The 20,485-nt window shown below is 30.0% G+C and overlaps 2 protein-coding genes across 4 annotated transcripts in view; one reads left to right on the top strand and one right to left on the bottom strand.

Moving 5' to 3' along the window:
* Positions 1-4,724, bottom strand: part of LOC136980551 (forkhead box protein P1-like) — a 69,085-nt gene extending 64,361 nt beyond the window's left edge. Inside the window, exons 1-2 of one of the 3 annotated variants that reach the window (XM_067276702.1) lie at positions 4,148-4,724; positions 3,022-3,085 (exon numbers count right to left, since the gene is read on the bottom strand). The gene's annotated coding sequence lies outside the window, so the exon portion shown is untranslated. The remainder of the gene's footprint in view (positions 1-3,021; positions 3,086-4,147) is intronic. The other 2 variants (XM_067276695.1, XM_067276708.1) reach the window with 2 other exon arrangements.
* The window catches only part of LOC136980625 (3-hydroxyacyl-CoA dehydrogenase type-2-like), a 268,457-nt gene that overhangs the window by 32,685 nt on the left and 215,287 nt on the right, over positions 1-20,485 (top strand). The gene's annotated exons all lie outside the window — the stretch shown is intronic.

The raw sequence follows: 20,485 nt of genomic DNA, 5'->3' as shown, positions 1-20,485 counted from the left end.
TTAATCATTAATCGTCCAGCGCCAATAACTCATCATTATTATTGCCTTACTTTAAAACTTGGCAATTCTTCAGTCTCGCCTATGAAATATGCTATTTTTCGAGAAGAATTTCACCTGGTTTAAATAATTTATACACTAGTTTACTCCAGATCAGAAATGTTTATTTATATACTGTACAGGTTTATGACTGACAGATGTTCAAAAATTATCCTAGCATTCGTTGCAAACAATATAAACCTATTTACATACGTTTTTCAGATAACATGTTGCATTATATCGAAATAATATCTAATATCCCTACCACATCGACTCTTTGTTCATCGTATAAAAGAACAAACTACTGTTATTATTATTACAAAACTACGCGAGTATTGAATATTTAAAATTTCTCCACACAATAATCCAGTATAATTCTGAAATTATTCATCGAGGGATCACTTTTAATTCCCGAATAAAATCATTTAATTACCTTTACTCGAGCCAACATTTCAAATTTTCGACTTTGATTCGTAACGGAATCATTATTATTTATTTAGCAGACGTTTTATAGATAAATAAGTCGCTATTTATAAAACGATAAATACAGATAGGCCTAAGTTTCCTTAACTATAATAATGCATACGGGCTTATTTACTGCATCTATAACCTTCGAAATTAATTGAAATTAATGTACGATTCAAAATCCAATTATTATTTTAATAATTAATATATAAAAAAAAAATTAATATCGACAGAGTAAATAAACATTACTGTTCATTTTTCAGAAGAAATTATTTTTAGTTCGACAGTTGTAATTAAGCACACGCTATTATATTATGCAATACGCGAGACGTTAAGGAACCGATTTAAACTAGTTTTTATATAATCAGAAATGAATAAAAACATTCGGGCCTGATGCTACTTCTTATACACCCGCTACACAGTTACTGAGAATTATATAAGGAGTTTTGTTTAGAAATCGTTGTATTTTCTAGGAAAATTTAGTCGATAGATTCTTTGATATGGAGATTTTTTTCCAAACAAAGGAACAATGCTTATGAAACAATTACAAAGATTTATCCCTACTACTATTGAAAATACAACATTCTGTAGTATTTAAATTCCTTTCGACACGTTTTTTTCAAATTTATTCTCGTTCATTTCCACGTTTAATCGTAATAATAATAATAATAATAAAAGTTACCAAAATTTTCGTTTCTGAATTCACTCCATTAATAAAAATACACGTCGAGAAGATAATTAAACAAATTGTCAAAATATTACTTAGTAAATAGCAGAAGTAAAACAGAAATTAAGATTTCATTTTTAATTCTTTAATCGAAATTGTAGCCTGTTGAAATAACTAAACAAAATAAATAAATAAATATATATATATTATTAATATAAAGAATTTAAGACACGAAAGTTATAAGACGAAAATAACAATTAAGAGATGTATTATAAATTCTTAAAAGACGAAACATTTAATAGGGTGGGAAAGGAGACAGAATTTACATAAAACAAGAAGAAACACGAAATTTTACAAGGAAACAATGACGAGAACAGAATTGACAAACATAAAGAGTAAAACTTCTTACTAAAAGTAACGTCCGATTCGTATAGATTTATCGTTTATAGAATACACCTGTAATAATTTTTCTTGTTAAAAATAACATAGAAATCAAATAACAAGGGAAAACAGATTTAGACATCATCTGCCTCGAAATTATCTTGTTACCATAACAACGATAAATTTAATTTGTCATACAACAACAACATAATTTTATAACGTTACTAATTTGGAATTTTTTTTTCTTTTCGAGAGGGGAGGGAAGTAAGACAATAAGACTTAAAATTTCGGTAGAGGAAACAAAAGTCGTTTGAAGCGAAAGATGCCGATCGCGATTCGGAATCGCTGCGAGAACAGAGTGAACAGATGGACAAGAGTAAGCAGACTTTTTTTTTCGATTCAGACAGATGACGTCAGTTCATCTCCCCAATCGAATAACGGTCAAGTAAAAGGACGCACCGGTCTTTGTGTCGCCTTTCCATCCGATGACGTCACGTCTCTCTCACGGACGCTGAGTCACTTGCGGAGCGAGCGAGAGAGACAGAGAGTGGAGTGTGGTGTGGGAACACATGCACGTGGATCTTATGCAACATGCAACTTTCACCTGTCAGACCGACAAGCAAATGAAATCAGTAGGCGTGGCTAAAAACCATCTGCCACCAATGAACGACGAGTAGCTGTCAATCAAAAGTCGTTATAGTGATCGGCGATCTTTTCTACCTCTTGGATTTAGAATTAACGGAAGAAAAAAGTTAAAAAAATCCTTCCCTAAATCGTGTTGAATAGGCAAAAACTCGACGTTGCCTTATATAAACACGTGTTTGTTTCTACAGGCTCGTCTAAAGCAAACAGGGCCCGGGGCGTCGCGGCTAATTCTGGACACACACAACACACACACAGTCCCTTCTTTGTTATGTCACCACCTAGTGCATGTAAATCGTCGAGGGCGTGAGAGAAAAGCGGTTGACGTCATATCGTTGCGCAAAAAAAGCACACAGAACCATTGGTTTATGGCAGCAAGACAAATATTTGTTTCTGGTGGGGTGTCAAACCGCTCTCTTCTGTTTAGTGACGAGTGCAAAAGAAAAAGAATTTAAGTTCTTTATGAATAGATCAATCGTGTTTTTACCAATATAAAAAATAACTTAAAGAGAAAGAAAGAAAAAGCGGCCAGCAGCAAACAAACAATTCCGCAGATATTTGTAACGTTTATGTCCGAAGTCCATCACGGGACAAAAGTTACGTAAACTACTGGATCGCCCTTGAAATACAGGTTATCAGTTCCTTGAAAGGCATTGAAATAACTACTACCGTAAGACACTAGTTGCACCGCATTATATAAATAAAATTATATACTAGAATAACACGCGCTCCAACACGTAAATATTTAAATTAATTTTCTGACCGTTTCATTTAATTTTTAACAAGAAAATAATGACCTAAATCGAGAGAATAAGAGAGTGAAATGTCACCTGTATTTTTATCCTTCTTGGCATAGTGACAGTTGGGTCTTGTACTGGATCAATGTAGCACTGTCTATAAAAGAAGGAAATTATCTGAGATTATCACGGTTACTAAATATAGATACAGTAATAATATTTAAAAATCAAAACACAAGGCTAAAAAGATTGTTTTTAGGACGCTCTTCGATGTCGAAGTAGATCAAGTTCATTTTGGGGAGAGGGCCCCTCAGCGGTCATTGCTCTGAAACTTGGGTTTTTCCGGGTACAAGCAAGGAAGTCGACCAACAATTACATAAAAGAAAACGCCAAAATTCGTCTACGTAACCAGAGAATTACACCTTTTTTCCGTTTAGTAGATCAAATAGCGGACGAAGGAATCGTTTAAGAGAATACGATATGATTTTTAAGATCAAATCGTCGGCCTTGCAGAAATACAGAAACCTTGCGCGAAAAAAAGGTATGACCTATTTGCAGTATGCGATATTGCTGCAAGAGATCGAATATCAACTAACGGAATCAATTGTAACAGAACTTGTTTTTTAATGCGAAGATCACAAAGTGTCAACGATCTAATTCGCAGAAAAAGCCAGTCATTAGGTAATTAATAGCGGCGTTGTTTAAGGCTGTAGGCCTAAGTCGAAAATCTTACGAAATCTTTTTTCTCCCCGTTTGGTCAATAAAAGAAACGGCAATTTCCGGTAGTGTAGGTAAGACGAATAATTCTCACGCACACGGATCAGCCAGTGCTTTTATGTGTTCCTGGCCTGGGAATAGAGAAAAAAAAGACGAAGGCCAACGATGACGTAAGAGGCAGGTTGAGGGACAATGCCGAGTTCCCAGTGCACACACTATTGTGTCCTCATGCCTGAACACCCTGTTACTTCAACAGACAGCGAAAATCCATTTAGACGGTTGAATGGCTGGTTTGTCCCAGGGATAGGCCCCCGTCCCACCCCGCACGCATAGGATAAGATAGTAACATGGCTACCATCAAACGTTATTTGTAATTAGTAAAACAGAAGGGAATCGCGCGCGCTCGATGGGTTACGTAACACACGTTACCTGCCTCGTCAGCGCGCTCGAGCACGTTGTTACTCTATTTGACAATTGAACGTTAAATGGGAGTTTTACTTACCGCTCCGGACGTTAAACGAGATGGCAGAACGTAGGAAAAATCGAAAGGACAAACTGTCACATAGGAGTCACACCGTTATCAAACGAAACACATTCCATAGTTCGCACCACGTTTAAACTGGCGTTGACAAGCTTCCCAATCGGCCTTGAAAGGCAACATTAAGCCGCCGTGCTCCAACATACTGTAAATACAAACATATTCTTCCGCCGGCTCGGTCTCCCTTCTCCGTAACCATAGCAACACACAATAGAGAAGAACCCACCGCTCGGCACCCCACCGATGACGTAATGAATTTTCGACCACCTCTCTCTACCGGATCGGACGAGCGTCGGAAACTAACAGAATTACTTTTCATTGCGGAGACACACGTTGTTATTCTAGGCGGTGGAGCGTCGCAGCCGTGACGTCATATCACCTGCCTTATAAACATCGTAGAAGCACAAAAATTGGGTCGAATGGGACAGGAACTTGTCAGCTTGTTATGATAATCTTTGCCCCCTAGCAAAGATCGACCTTGTTGCTTGCAAAAATTCGAACGCTTATCTTCTTCTCGGCGTACGTTTCTCGACCGACCGCCACAAAAAAACCTCCATTTCTAACATATAGTTCCTCGGTTACGTACTCTTACGTCATCCGTTTCACGTGGCTCTTTTTTATTATTATTATAACCTTCGCTCCAACGACTAACACAAAACTTTTCTATGCCGTTTATTTATCAATTTATTTTAAGCACAACGAAAGTTTATAAATACATATACACACGCGCGTACATATAAATTTTAACTTCTAGCCATAACAATGCACGGGATACAAGTCTCCTTTAGACATTAACGCCCAAAGTGGCGATGGCACCTAATAAACTCGACTATCACAAACCTAATTAGCGCCACCAATTAACATAACCAATTTAGAAAATGACCAATATCTTATTAAAAATAAACCTAAATCCAGCCAATTGACCATTGCCGTAAGATTATTATAGCATCGAAAATGACGTTTTATCTAAGTCTTGTGTAACAAGATATCTCGGATGATATCACAAAGTATTAAATATCGTCCTTCTTTATTGTCTTACACACACAAACTCTCTCTCTCCTCTCTTCTAGACGTTTGTAATTTGCGAAATTTAATAATTAAACCGACGAGTAATAATAATGTATGGGTAGAAGAAGAGGGGGGAAAAACGCCACCAACATTACTGGATATATTTAAACTTTTAAAACATCGAACAGCAGCTTTACACAAACTAAATAAACATTTGTAAGAAGGAGACAGATAGAGGTAGACGATTATAAAGCTCGACTTTTGAGAAACCATGTAGAATATCGCTAAAATATTTTACTTGGGCAGTAACAGAATCTCGTTCTTAAATTCTAGATTTCCTTAAGAGATCAAAGTCAGCGAGAATAAGGACTACGTTCGACGTACAAGAGACATCAAGATGTGCTTCATCAGCATAGAAATGTCATAAAATTGATTTTTCCGGAAAATTTTATTTCCGTGCACCTCAGCCCTACCGAGAGGGGTGGGGGAATTGCTAAAAATGGCTTCCTTCCTTAGTTCTTTTCTTTATATCCATCATTTTTTTTTCCTTCTTTTTTCTTTTAACCCCCTAACCGTATACCTGTGGTGAGACCTTTAGGACCGAGCAGCTGATTCGATACACCGCATCTGGATAAAGGCGTAAACTCAAAAACCAACTTCCCTAAAATCGCTTTAAACTCATAAATCGACTTAAACTTAATTAAATCCATCAATTTTAATTAAACATAATTTTTTTAACGTGCCAGCACTTCTCATTTAAATTAAAAAAAAATAAATTCTTTTTTCTTTCTTAAATAAAAGACTTCTTAATTAATTTTCTTACCTATCCTAATGTATATTATTTATATATGTGTATATATATATATAAAAAATATATTTAATAATTTAGTATTATTTTTTACACTTATTGATCTCTGTAATAAATCTGATTTCCTTATTAAATATTTACAGAAGTTAGATAAGATTATTATTACTATTATTATTATTATTGCTGGCCTTACTAAGAATTTAATTTAATTGGATTTAAAAATAATCAATCCCTTCATATTTTGCGAAAATTAATGAATATTTCTCTCGTAAATAGTAAGAAAATTATTAATATTAATAACGATTATCCTCTTTTCGATAATATAAACATTTCAAATAATAATGAATTGCGATTATCTCTGAAACCAAGATCAACCGCTGTGTCAGCCATTTTTCAGATAAATCGAATATTTTCGGTTTAAACCATACGACTAAATGAAAAGTTACGATTATTAAATAATAAGTTAGCCTTCAACCCGCTTCAACCCTTAATAATTTATTATTTTATTTGTTAGTTTATTCCTTCTACGTCATAAAAACTCCCTACACTCTATCAGGTATGTATAGAATATATATATATATATATAAACTACAAATAGGTACACGTACAGAAAAAATTCTCACCTTCATTAAATGAAGAATTTACTTTTCTTTCTGTAATATTATTATTCCTTACATTATTTAATATGTATTAAAGTTACACAATAAGAATAATAAAAGAGGAATGATCAACCAATAAAATAAGTCAAGAATGACTAAGTTTAAATTTAAAAAAAAAAAAAAAATGAAATTTAGAAATGAAAAACGAGAAAAATTATACGATATTTTGTAATAATTCTGTATTTTTTTTGTTTCTACGTAAAAAAAAAGAGAAGAAAAACACGCATTAAAAGTTCTCATATCGTGTCGAAAAACTTAAACTAACAGTAAACAGTTTATCTAAATTGTTATTGTTTGTAGATAATTGTATTATTTTTACGACTCTGTTTTCTTTATTGTCTGATATAAATGTTTATTTCCCTATTTAGTGACATATTATATATACAATGTTTGTTAAGCGACCTAAATATATAATACTAAAGGAAAAATTTTTACATTTATATAGGACAACCCCGGGGTAAACAAAATGTAGTGTTAAAATAAAGGAAATTAGAACAAGTAGGGATGAAACTATACTCCTATCGGAACAATCCCGTACTTTTCTTAACGATTAAGGCAAAGGGTACGTTTTAAAATCGTCTCTTTTACCGTCGATGTCGGTCGAAGAAACTTTAGGACGGAAGAAACTAAAAGTACATAAAGTTTTCGAGTTTAAAATACGACTTTTCCGTATCCGTAGTCACTCGTAGTAACATCGAATAAAGACGGTTAATTCAAAGTAAACTAACACCGGGTACACATGTAAGTCAAGAAGGTCACTCACGTAACACGTATTGTACACATGTACAGAACAACAATACCTATGCCGCTTGTATTGATCTATAGAAGATTGTGCTGATTGCTGACCCGGTTCCGGTTGTTTAATTTCTGTTCAGTTTTTAACAAGTAGGAGGAAAAAAGAAGCCCCCTTTTTTATTGTTTTGTCGGACGTAACTACTCGCGCAACCGATATAAACACGAAAATTAAAATTTCTATCTTTCCTATTCGTTCCTCAAAGCCCCCATCTCTAGTAAAGTTACACAAATGGAAGTAGCAATTCCAAAAGTCAATTTTAAATATTAATAATAATAATATATATATATATAAAAAACCCCTTTGGTTATTTGTTTATATTAACAGTATATGGTACCGTACGTATAACCCGTGTTAGACACGACACTAGCAAAGTCTATTATTGTAGATCTTTTATAATTTCAGTCTTTGAATAAAATAGAATGTTGAATTATCCGTAAATTCATTTCCTTTTGGATAAAAGATGATTTGTTAGGTTAGTAAACTCAAATTCTGTTATCGGATAGGTTTATTTGATGAAAAAGATAGTTTGGTATGAATGTAACCAGTTTATTTTTCCAAAAGATGAAAAGGTTTTTGTCTGCTTTCGGTATATAGAATTGCGAAACTTCTCAATACAGTAATAATACCGAATTTGTTTATTTAAACATACGTACACACGTACATATGTATATATATTCACATAACTTCGAAATGAACTTTTTAAGAAATTTGATTTATAACAACCTGACCGAAAAACAAATTATTCAATCAAGTTAAAAAAATAATATATTAAAAACACACACACACACACACACACACACACACACACACACTAATAACAATCTTTAAAGTTGTAAACTGCAACTATGTTACAGTATCTCATTTCGTTTCACAATCCACAAGGTCATTACTGAATGATAAAACTAACCTTTAAAAAGAACTATAAACTATTTATCAAACAAAAAAGAATTTATATCAAAAATAGAAGCATTTAATCTACGTATTAAATTCCACAATTTATCAATTATATAATTTTCTTTTAAAATTTTATTTAATAAACATTAATCCGTTGCAAGTAAATTTACGGATAATAAATTTTGTATTTATTCAAGAAAAAAAAAAAAAACTCATTAAAAACGTACCAGAAAATTATTTTTGCGTATTTTCGAATTAATTTATGTTCCGGTAAATATTTTGTCCTTTATATTGATTAAACCATCACAATATTTAACAATTGATCCATCTATCTACAATCGAACCTGTTTACGTAACGAGTAATTATATGACATCGATTAAAGATTAAGCTCTCTTCACCCCAATTGTCTTATTGAATTGTATAAACTTTAAAGGAATAAAAAAAAAAAATAATATAAAAATTTATAACCACGATACTCCATTTCTAATCTAACTCGTTTATATTAATAATAATTATCTTTATATATATTTACGTTAAAGATGTATGCAGGAGATATCGAGTGTTCGAATATTTAATCGATGGTGTACTATTTTACCGACGATATTTAGTACTGAGAGCGCGTATGTTTTTTTAATACCGTTCAAAAATAGTAAAGTATTTTCGAACCGTTCGGAAATGCACTTTTAACACGAATAGAAATACATTTTTGAGCAGCCCTTTGGTAAAACCTGTTCAAAAATGCATTCCTAATCGTATCAAATCGTAACTTAACAAAAATAAAAACATAAGCGAGTTGCATTTGATCATCAGTCATTTGTCATTTAAAATAAAGGCAAAGTAAAAATATGGAATAAAAAAAAACAGAATTAAAATAATAATAATAATAATAAAAAAAAACTTCGCCACGATAATTATGTAGCGGAGTATGCAAATGAACGAAATCAAAATGCGACATCCCTTTTTTATTTTTATTTTATTGTTATTATTATTTTTTTCTTCTTCTTCTTTATGAATGATTCTGATCACCAAAATATAACCCATTGCCGTTAAAGTATAATGCATCCGGCAGATGGATAGAGAAAGAACTAAGTAGACAAATTGAGCGTGAAGCTGAATGTTTTCGTTTCTTTTTTGATTATTATTTCTACTTAAGAACTTGGTGGAATTTTTAGTTTTTTTTTTTTTTTTTCCTTCTTCCTTTCTTCCCCCTTCTTTCTTATTTTACTAAGATGAATATATTTCGTTTCATTGGTCGAATTTGGCAATTTGGTACCGCGAGTCGTATTTGAATTATCATCGTTTTGTCATTAACCGATCGGCCACATCTTACAGTTCACATGACTTAATTTTAGATCTTTCATTTAAAAAATACTATATAATATATATATATATATATATAAGACGAGAGAAATATTTATTGGGTAAATATGGAAAGTAGAGAACTTATCAGTGAAAAGAGGCTAATTTTTTTCTTTTTCTTTCTTTCCCTCTTTTTTGATACTCTTTACCTAAGCACAGATTATCGATTTGATGAAATATTTTTTTTCACTTTTTATTCTAAAAAAAATATATATATATATATATGAAATATAATTAAATAAATAGCAAATAACAGTGGAAAAAGAATTTTTCTTGGGTGATAATTTTAATGCGTGTAAGAAAATTTCGATTCCTTTTCTACTATTCAATAAATAATGCATTTGACGAACTTATTAAATAACTTGATTTTTTCAAACGTTTTTTTTTCTTTATTATTCCAGTTAAAATTGGAATTTAATACAATATTTTAAGAATAATTTATCCCCTTCATCAAATTTTTAACGCCCGTGTTTTCCAGTATTCAAAATAAAGGTTTTACTATGAAATAACAAGAGATTATTTCATAGTAAAACCTTTATGTTCATCATAGTGTATATATATATATATATATATATTTATATATAACGTATATAAGAAGAAGAGTAGCAGAAAAAGATACTATTGACTACTGTAGTGGAACGAAAAGTATTAATATGTATCAAGAGTATGCAGAATTATTTTTCCCGAGGTGAAATTCCTGCTTGTGACTTCCGCATGAAAATCATATTCAGAAGTATTCTCCCGAAATGCAGTAGATATCTATCAGATTATATTTAAAGTTACAAAATTTCTATCGTTCGTTCTTCGGTTTATATCGTTTTTAAACGTCAGATAATATCGATAATCATTAATTACTTTGTAAATTTATAAGGATTCTCGCTAAATATTTAGAACTTTAACTGCGAAAATAGCCGATAAATATCTTTTTTTTTTTTCCTTTTCTTTTTGCCTCTTTTTTCCCCCTATTCGTTACGCTTTGTTTCAATAAAATATACCCTCATCGTACAATTCTTTTCAATGATAACAATGAAGTTTCAATAGTTGTACGGAAATCTACATTAAAACTTTCACAGAAATAGATCTATAATTTTATAAAACTTACTTTATGAGTTGTAAAAGATTATTCTTTTGTTCTTTTCCTATTAAAAAATCTATGGTAGGATATATATATATATATATGTATCGTATATTTTTTTATATTTTTTAGAAAGATATATAGGTACGTGAGAAGGATTTCCCGTGTTTGTTTATTGTATCCATGGAAAGGAAGTTGTGTTATTGGGATTACTTTATCTAACTTTATCTCTACAAAAACTTGTCTTTGAAAATATATAATTTACAGAGGAAATAAAAGAAAATACAGAAAAAATAAGCGTAAAGTTTTACAACGCGTTTTATAATGAAAAAAATAAAAAATAAATAACCATTTAAAGTTTTTAACAGCCATTTTATGTAGTAAGAATTTTGCATGTTAAAAAAAGTTTTCTTTTTCATCTCTAAAATATGCAAATTAGGCCTTAAAATATTCTGAATTCCCGCCAAAAATTGAATTTTTGTTTATCGGTCAAGCGAACATCTTTTAACCGAGATTCTAACCTAGAAAATACTATCAGAGAAGACTCGATTCTGATATAAATAGACTAAAGTCAAACTGATAAAACTCGCTAAACTGATAACAAGCTAAACAAACTTTCTTTTCCGGTGATGTTTTGTTTAGAGTTGTGCTTGGGCCATCTATCGGTTATCATTTTCATTAAAGCTCCAACCAGCAAAATAAATAAAATCTTCAAAAAGTCTTTTAAGTATATTTATTTATTTCCATAATATAATATCGAGTATCTTAAATTAGCAGAAAAATATATATATATATATATGCATTTCATTATTATTATATTTATTTATTTCCCCCCCCCTTTGTGTTTTTTACTGTATTCTTTATATATTGCGTTATACGTAGCCCGGGTTTCTTCGGCTTAATTTGCCATCAGATAAATCGAGAACGGACTAAAATAGAAATAAAAATATAGAAGTAATAAATCATAGCAATGTACTAATATCATTTACTTTCTTTATGTTATCGATTTATCTATTTGTCGTCATTTTCCCAACTAGTTGAATGACCATTATTCATGGTTAGAAGGTTTATATTCCTTAAGGAGATCTTCGGTTGGCGAAACATTAAGAGAGTTTATAACCCGACCGATATTAATTTCAAAATAATCGAAGAGTATAAATGTCTAAATCGAACCTTTCTTTCTCTATCTATTTAATAATTACTAGAAAATTAACGAAATTTCTTATAAAAAGACTCCGATTATTAAACGAACCTCGGCAAATTTTCTCTCTTAAATATTTAAAATTTTAATATTTAACGATGCCACGTTACCATTTATCGATACACCTTATTGATCTAGCTTTGTTTGTTAATAGAAAATAAATATAAACCGTAAATTCCTAATTAAATTTCGTATTAATTACCGATTCTACGCTCTTTTCTATCAGATAAATGGCGCAAAAATTTCCATCGGTTATCGCCTTATCGATTAATTCGAAGGTGATTACTTATCGATAACTTTTCAATACGATTTTATTTGTTAATTATCGGTAAATATAATTCATTTTTATTGTCGTATTTACTAATATGTACGTATTATAAAATCGAAGTATTAATTACCGGTTGGGATCTATTGAGAAAAGTATATAAATTTCTTTAATATTGCGATTACTTAATAGTATGATTAAGCTTGAAGCAATCCGATAATCTTAATAACATCATTGCGTAGGAAAAGAAAAGAAATTAAAAATAGTTAGCATATTTTTTCGAAAGAAAGAAATCCTTATAAAACTCAGCCAGTAATCTACGCGCGATTTGTCGGGGTTTTATTACATTTATCGCTCTCGTAATTGTTTTCTTGTTAAACAATTCGATATAAAGCCAGATAATAATTTATATTATTTTATGCCGGTAAAGATTTTTTTGCTTCCTTTTCTTCCCTTCTTTTTTTTTATTATCAATCTTGGAGGTAACAATAGTATATGTATGAAACTGTAGGAATGGGGAATGATCGTTATGTGAGTTCTGTCACGTATCATATTCCTTCTACCATAAATCGTGAGTTTTCTCCAAATCACATATCATAAAAAATCTCTTTATTAACCTACTCTGTTACATTTTCTTACTCGGCGAAAGTTTAATGTTTAATAATTATTATTTCTTTAATTTATTTTGTGCACCTTGTCCCTCCAGCTTTCCGTTTTTAGCAGCGAAACGATGATAGAATACACGTAATTATCATATGACAATTTTTATATCAAGATCAAAACTCGGCTGGTGTATGAATATATATTACTAATGTATCAGAATGACTAAATTTCTCGGCAATGCCGAAGAGTCAAATTGATACTTGGATGTTCATTTTCAACATAGACCTATAACGTTTGTAAAGTATAAATTATTAGCTCCTGTAAGGATTTTCGTCGCCGTTAACATACATTAATTGCTAGTTAGAAGTTTGTAAACTTTAGACACGATAAAGTTCAATCTTAATAAAGAAAACCGTTAATGGGCTTAGACTCTTACCATACGTATATTTGTTTTTACTATAATTAATATTAACCTGGTGTCTATGGAAATTACTCGAGTGATGGCAAACGATTGTTATAATCGGTCCCTCTCTTGTCCTCGCTTTACGAGTCGATTAAAATATTACAAATACGTTTTAATATAGCATTATTTAATTATTATTATTCGTGAAATGTCTTGATAGTTTCTATATCTTTGCATATAAATCGATTCTGGAAAGGATTTATAATCTATCAAAACGAAACAAATGATTTGAAATCGTCCGTTTAATTTTATGAGCGCAATGTCTGCTCGAAACGTCAAAGGTTATTACACTAATCGAGTGTATTTTGGTCCTACACAATTTGCTATTTTGCTTAACAAATTTGTAACTCGAAAACTCCAAAATCTTTACCAATCGCATCGTACATAAACAACGTTATTATTATTATTACTATTATTTGTTTCTTTTGTATTCGTAAGGCAAACGGCCATTGTGGAAACAGAGTTTTAATCTTTAAACATAAGTACGATCCTACATACAACTTTTATTATCATTTTAGGATAAATTGTGTTGTTTACTGGACACGGTAGCTCCAAGTTCACGTTAAGACGATAAATTTTAACACTGCATTATATTGTTTATGTCAATAAATGAGTGATACGATCTGATATATTTATGAGACGGACAGTTTGTTTTGACTAATTTTTGTTATTTATTTTATCTTTTATCATTCAAAGCAGAAAGAAGCCAATACTATTTCATATTTTAAATGATATTTTATGAAAGATATCCTCTATTATTAAAGCTAAAAAGCAATTGTTATAACGTCCTTAACGATTCGCACCCCCATTTAAAGAAAATACCAAAAATAAACTGTTATTTTCCTTTTCTTTTTTTTGATAATCTTTAGTGATAAAGTTTCAAAAAATATTAATGTTTTTGAATAATTTTTATATAATCTTATCCTCTGTTAAACAAATAAATTCATTTCGAAATATTTTTTTTTTTTTTTGTAGCAAAGCCGTGTTACAAAAGATGTTTCTACATTTTAATGCAATTGTGTTGCGTGGAATTAAGTTACGAAGTAAGGAACTACATATTAATAATAGCTTAATAACAAATTTAATTTCTATTCTTTAGCTACACACAATGGGATATTTTCGACGATTTCTGAATAGTTTGAAGTACTTATTAATAAAAGAATAATTACAAATAAAAATATAATCATCGTACAATATGCTAGAGTTATAAAGATAAGTACCCCGTATATACTCGAATTTAATTATTTAATAAATTCAAATCTACAATGTATTTAAATATACAAAAGTATTTTATGTACGCAACGTAAACTACTGGGGGGAGGGAGAGGAAACATAAACATCGAATCGTTTTCGAAACAGCGTGACACACGACAGAGTTATAAACTGGTTCAAACATATATAAAGAAAAGGTATAACAAATTTGATAAATCTGTTTAGTAAAGCGAAAAACAAGCCCTTTCTACCAATATTTTGCAAATGGTCGTCTCGTCTTACTCTTAAAATTTGAAAATAAAATATTTATATACTAAATATAAATGCGTATAATGCTTTTAGCCTCAATCTAGCAACTTTAATAAACCGTAATGTTTTTTTCAGACGATTCTCATTTCTAGCAAAATTAATAACTATCGAGCTATGTTATATAATATTTGCATAAAAGACTCGGCTTATGTAGCTTTGTTTCTTCCGAAAAGCGTTTTCCAATAATGTTTATATCGTGATTTTGTCGACAGAATCTACATCACTATCCCCTATTTCTTCTTCTTATCATTATTATTATTATTATTTTTATAAATAATTCACATGACGACTATCCTATTTTTATTAGGAATTTTTAAATCATTACACAATTCTCTTTAAAGAATCTAACTACTCAATTTTCTATGCGGAATCCATTTCACTACTCAGTTTTCTTTATATACATATATATAACACAGGCTTAAAAATGTTTATATCATTAATCCATTTTATTAAAAAATCTATTCTATCATCAAAGTTTTCTTAAAATAATATATTTTGATATTCAATTTTCGTCCATCACTGCTCGGTTTTCTTTAATAAATCTGTGTCACTCCACTAAATAATTCCATCCGAACAATCTCTATCATCATCTATTTTTCTTTTAATAGTCCGTATCCATATCAACTTTTTAAAGGATATTTAATTTTATTCCTACCTACGGTATACCCGCCTTAGTATTTTATTTATTCGTATATATATATATTTTAAATTTAAAAAAAATTAAACGGGAGCCAATTTTATTTAACAGCTTTATCGACAGTAATAAAGCCATATTTCATATTTATAATTATATAATAGTATTGACTTGTTTTTCTAAATCAAACGTAACACTGTCGTATATATAAAGCAATAAAACAATTAATTTCCTGTAAAAACCGAAGAAATACCTTTATACAATTGTATAAATGAAGAAAAAATAAGAATTTCTACAATAATAAATTATGTTGTAATTTATATTTATGATAGGAGGAGGGGGGAATGGATGGCGTGAAGTAGGCCTTTTTTTTAATTTTAAATTTAATAAAGAATATAAATTATAAATACCATAATACCTATTTAAATAATAACAATACAATAAAACAGTACATAAACGTTCTACCTTTATTAGAACGAAACTGTTCGGCAGATGTTCCCTTCGCTTGATTTATCAATTGCATAAACACGTTGCATCGATTATTAAACGTGTATATTTTTTAATTCTTCGATAAACTTTTACATTAAACACCAACGTTAAAACACTCGAACCGACCGTTCGAAGTCAATAACCAGAATTAAAACTAATAAATAAAAAATATTTATATTTTTCAGACTCATCTATATATATATATTTTTTATGAAAAATATTGTGAAATTTAGATTATTGTTTATATATATTTACAATTAAAAAAAAAATATTAGTTCCGCTAAAAATTCCACCGTTACACATCGTTTAAAATATACGTTTCGTAGAATTTATTTTCGAATATTTCTAATGTTTACGAATAAAAAATGTTTTGCATCCATAAATAACACTTTTTTAAACGAGAAAATATTATTTATATTATAATTAAACGAGAAGCCTTAATCTATATCTAAATAATACACTTTTCATTGTTATAACTTAGGAGCGAGGTAGATAAATGGCGATAATCGTCGCCATTCTTTCGTCTGTTTATTTAGCTTTTTAAGGCACGAAAAATTTCCAATCAATAACAATTGGTTTTTATTAAAAAATTTTAAAGGCTTTCGATGAGAGAATAAACACTTTCGACCCCGACAAGAAACTGTAGAAAAAATAAAAGGAAGGGGAGAAAAAAAAAGGAAGAAACAAAAATAAGATAAACTATTTATCTAGCGCGTGTGTGTGTGTGTGTATTATTTTTATCTTTTATCCTCTAATCATATTATTTTACCTTTCTGCTGCGTCACATTACTATATTTCCTGCAATATATTTTTACTTACATAACTCATTTCGCGAACACACTTCAATATTTTTATTAAGATATTTTTACCTGCGATAATATATTTGCAAAAAATAATACCCGGTGCCATTTATATAACTTCCTATTATTAATTTTTTAAGTTATAAAGGACGGTATATTTACTATTATTTCTCGGTTAGACCAAGCAATTATTACGACCGAAGTTTAAATAAATATAGGTGTATATATTTTTATAAAAGAAGAAGAAGATCGATTTTTCTTACGATAAATCCTTACTATCTTTCCTATGCCGGTATAATCCTTTTGAATGATTCATCCTTATTGCATTGGTGGAAAAGCCCTAAATGAAGTAAAAATTGTTAGAGCGCAAAGGAGGAAAAATAAGCATTGATTTATTTACGATTAAAACATTATTCTAAAGATAAAAAGAAACATATATTTTATTAAAGATATACGTAGATTACGAAGGGGAAAAAATAAGAATGTCAACTCGGTGGCGGCTTATAATGTCTCGGCCGAGTTATAAAGTTTTCTTCTAAAGTTATAAAACTATTCGGCAGCAGATTACGTCCATAAATCAGTGATCCTTTTCCTGTCAACTTTAAATTTGGCTGGAATTAGATTTAAGAGATCGAAAGGAATATTAAATGCCTGAACTACTTCGAACATTTTACACGGAGGTGATGACGTCAGAGAATGCAAATATAGATAATGATCTATAAATTGTCTTTTGGTCAAGGTCGAATATTAAATAAAATGTTATCTTCTACAATAATGACGGCCGGGATAAATTAAATTTTATAAAAAATTGATAATTGACGAAACTTTAACGTGTAAATCACGCGCGTGTGTACCGTACTGTACGTATATAATTGATATTTTCCTTTTCTTGCGGTTATTACATTACTTTCGTAACGTCGGGATTCTCTTAGAATTTATTGAAATTTTATGCGCGTATATAAATATATTCGTTGCAATTATTTATTTGTAACGTGTTACGCGTTGCGCTATTTAGCAAAAGTATTTAAAACACTTTACATGTTAATAGAACATTGTATAGAAAACATTCGTTCAGGTCCAATTAAGTATTTGTGTTTATGCACTCGTTTGATTTAATACTAATCGAATGAACAATACACCCCATTACGGCAATGCCGATCGAATTTAATTAGAAATCTGCGAGAAAACATCCGATTTATAAATAAAACTAACTTGTGTATTAATATTATTAATGCTTAATAAAATGCGAAAGATACAATATCGATAAATCATCGAATTAATCTGCTACAAAAGAAACAAATCGAATTATCTACAGATATAACTTAACTCCTACATAGTTATCGACTTTGTTTTTTTTTTAAATAATCTTTTCCCGTAATAAACACCGAGCAGATTAATTTTACTAAGCAGCTAATATAAACAAAGATAATTAAGTTATTTTAGAGGCCAGCCTACAAAAAAAATCTGTATTTTGTACCGCAATCATTTATATCGGGCCTTACGAAAATGCTTCGAATAAAGAATGTTTTAAATTATAAACATTTTTGCACCCTTCTACATATTACAATAGGCCATGCAAAAACAATATTACTTACCTCTTACAATTTTTACATACGACTTTTTATAAAGTAATACATCTACAAATTCTCTTTAATTTATAAAAATTAAAAAAAAGGAGAGAGAGAGAGAACTAAAGTAATTTAAATTTTCCTGTAATTACTAAAGAATATAAACTAATTAAAATAATCTATAAATCGATAATTTATCTGTAAATTAATTTTAAAGTTAAATTATGTAGAAAATAGCTCACCTTTAATATCTTACGGAACGAGATATAGAAAGGACTTCGTTTTTAATTTTTCCAATAAATCTATCTTTAGGATTTTAGTGTTACGTTTCTTCTATTTAAATACACTACATATAAATTTTCATCGCTTTTCTTTTTGCCTCTTTCTCCTTCTTAAAATATATGGAACAGATTCTTCTTACACGATATTAACAATAGATTGAATAAACAAAATGCATACGTGACCAACGAGAATTTAAAAACAAAAAAAAAAAGCTATATTAAAATTGATATATATATTAGAAAGAGATGGTAATTTTGGCTTGGTTTTCCTATTTCGAAAAGAGAAAGAAAAAGAAGAAAAGGATAAATCATAAGTTAGAATTATCAGAATTGCTAGTAAAGTACTAGCAAAGTATAAAAATAACTGCCGATAATTTTATCCATTATGAAACTTAATTCTTGAAAAGAATAAGTCTAAGTTATTTATGGCAACAGTTGGCAAAAACACTTAAAACCGATAAAGCGGTGACATCTAGTGAATTAATCTCGCAAAAATTTTGTAATAATTACTAAAGAGTGACTAGCAACGATTTGTTATTCTATTTTTTTTTCTTTTCTTTTCGTATATATATATATTTAACAGATTACAATTCTGCGTCAGTAACTTTCTCACATCCTTGACAGTATACTGTTGACAAGTAGTTTGCGTAGTCACAACTGTTTACACAATAACTAAGTTGTGTTGCACGTACTTTCCGCTCTGGCATCTGTAAACAAGCGATCGACGATCAAGCAGAGGTCAAGGTTGCATCACCCACGCCTTCCTCTGCGCTGTACACGTGTACAAAATGCATAGATTATAGTGTATATTAAAAATTAAAAGAAAAAAGGCGAGAGCATCATTTAAAATATCCTATCGATGCGAAAGTAAACATATTCGCCATATTAACGCGTGTCGAATTGCATGAGATTTTTGATTTTTTTCCATTATTATATAATAAACTTTAGTGGGATTTCGATTTTAATTCTTTCATCAGATAGCGAATTTTATTACTAAGGAGCCATAAATTTTCGAATTTACCACAGACATTGTGCAATTTTTTATTTTTTTTTTATTTTTTCCATAAATTCCAATTGATGATTTGTGAGTAAAGAATGATAAACGACAACTTATTATTTTTCTATTCTAAGAAGATTTAAATATTTAGACAGTTCATTAGTAGAAATGAAATATTAATACTTTTCGGCAATCTTTTTACCCGCGTGAGTTCTTCACAAATCGTTCTCTTTACCCTTTTCGCATTAATTTCATGTATAATGAATAGATCTAAATTAAACAATAATATCGAGGATTAATAAATAATTGATTATCGTCATCCGAAATTTTTCTTTTTAATGCATTTTTCGAGAGACACTTAAACATTTAACAACGTGCACCTACATAAATCACGCTTTTTAATATCTTCCTCTAGCTGCCGCCATCTGCCGGCTTACTTTCTTATTATTTTCGAGGTTTTTTCGGACGTGCCACCCCTCCGAATAAAAACAAACGTCGCATTTTAAAAAAGTTTTATCCAAATTTAATATTTTTAACGATAATTTGTAAATTTTCCCCAATATTTATGATCTTTTCCATTTTCTAAAACCAATTAGAAATTTAAAAAATAAACCCCCGCAACTCGAGAGTTCGCAGAGGTTTAGTTAGCCCCCATACTGCTTATTTTAAAAAAGACACGTACTATTATCAAATAAAAGACAGAAAATCACACCCCAAACATTTTTATCTCAAAATTCTAGTCGTGCAGTACGTAGATTTTTGACTAAAAGTAAGCATTTTGTTATAATTTCCAATCATTACACATACGCACAGACACAGACACAGACACACACAGACACACAGCAGACATAAATATAAATTGGAGATTTAGATTATTGAA

This window comes from Centruroides vittatus, unplaced genomic scaffold, assembly GCF_030686945.1.
Source record: "Centruroides vittatus isolate TY-2023 unplaced genomic scaffold, ASM3068694v2 contig_1159, whole genome shotgun sequence".
Classification (NCBI taxonomy): Eukaryota; Metazoa; Arthropoda; class Arachnida; order Scorpiones; family Buthidae; genus Centruroides; species Centruroides vittatus.
This window is presented reverse-complemented; position numbering and strand designations above follow the sequence as displayed.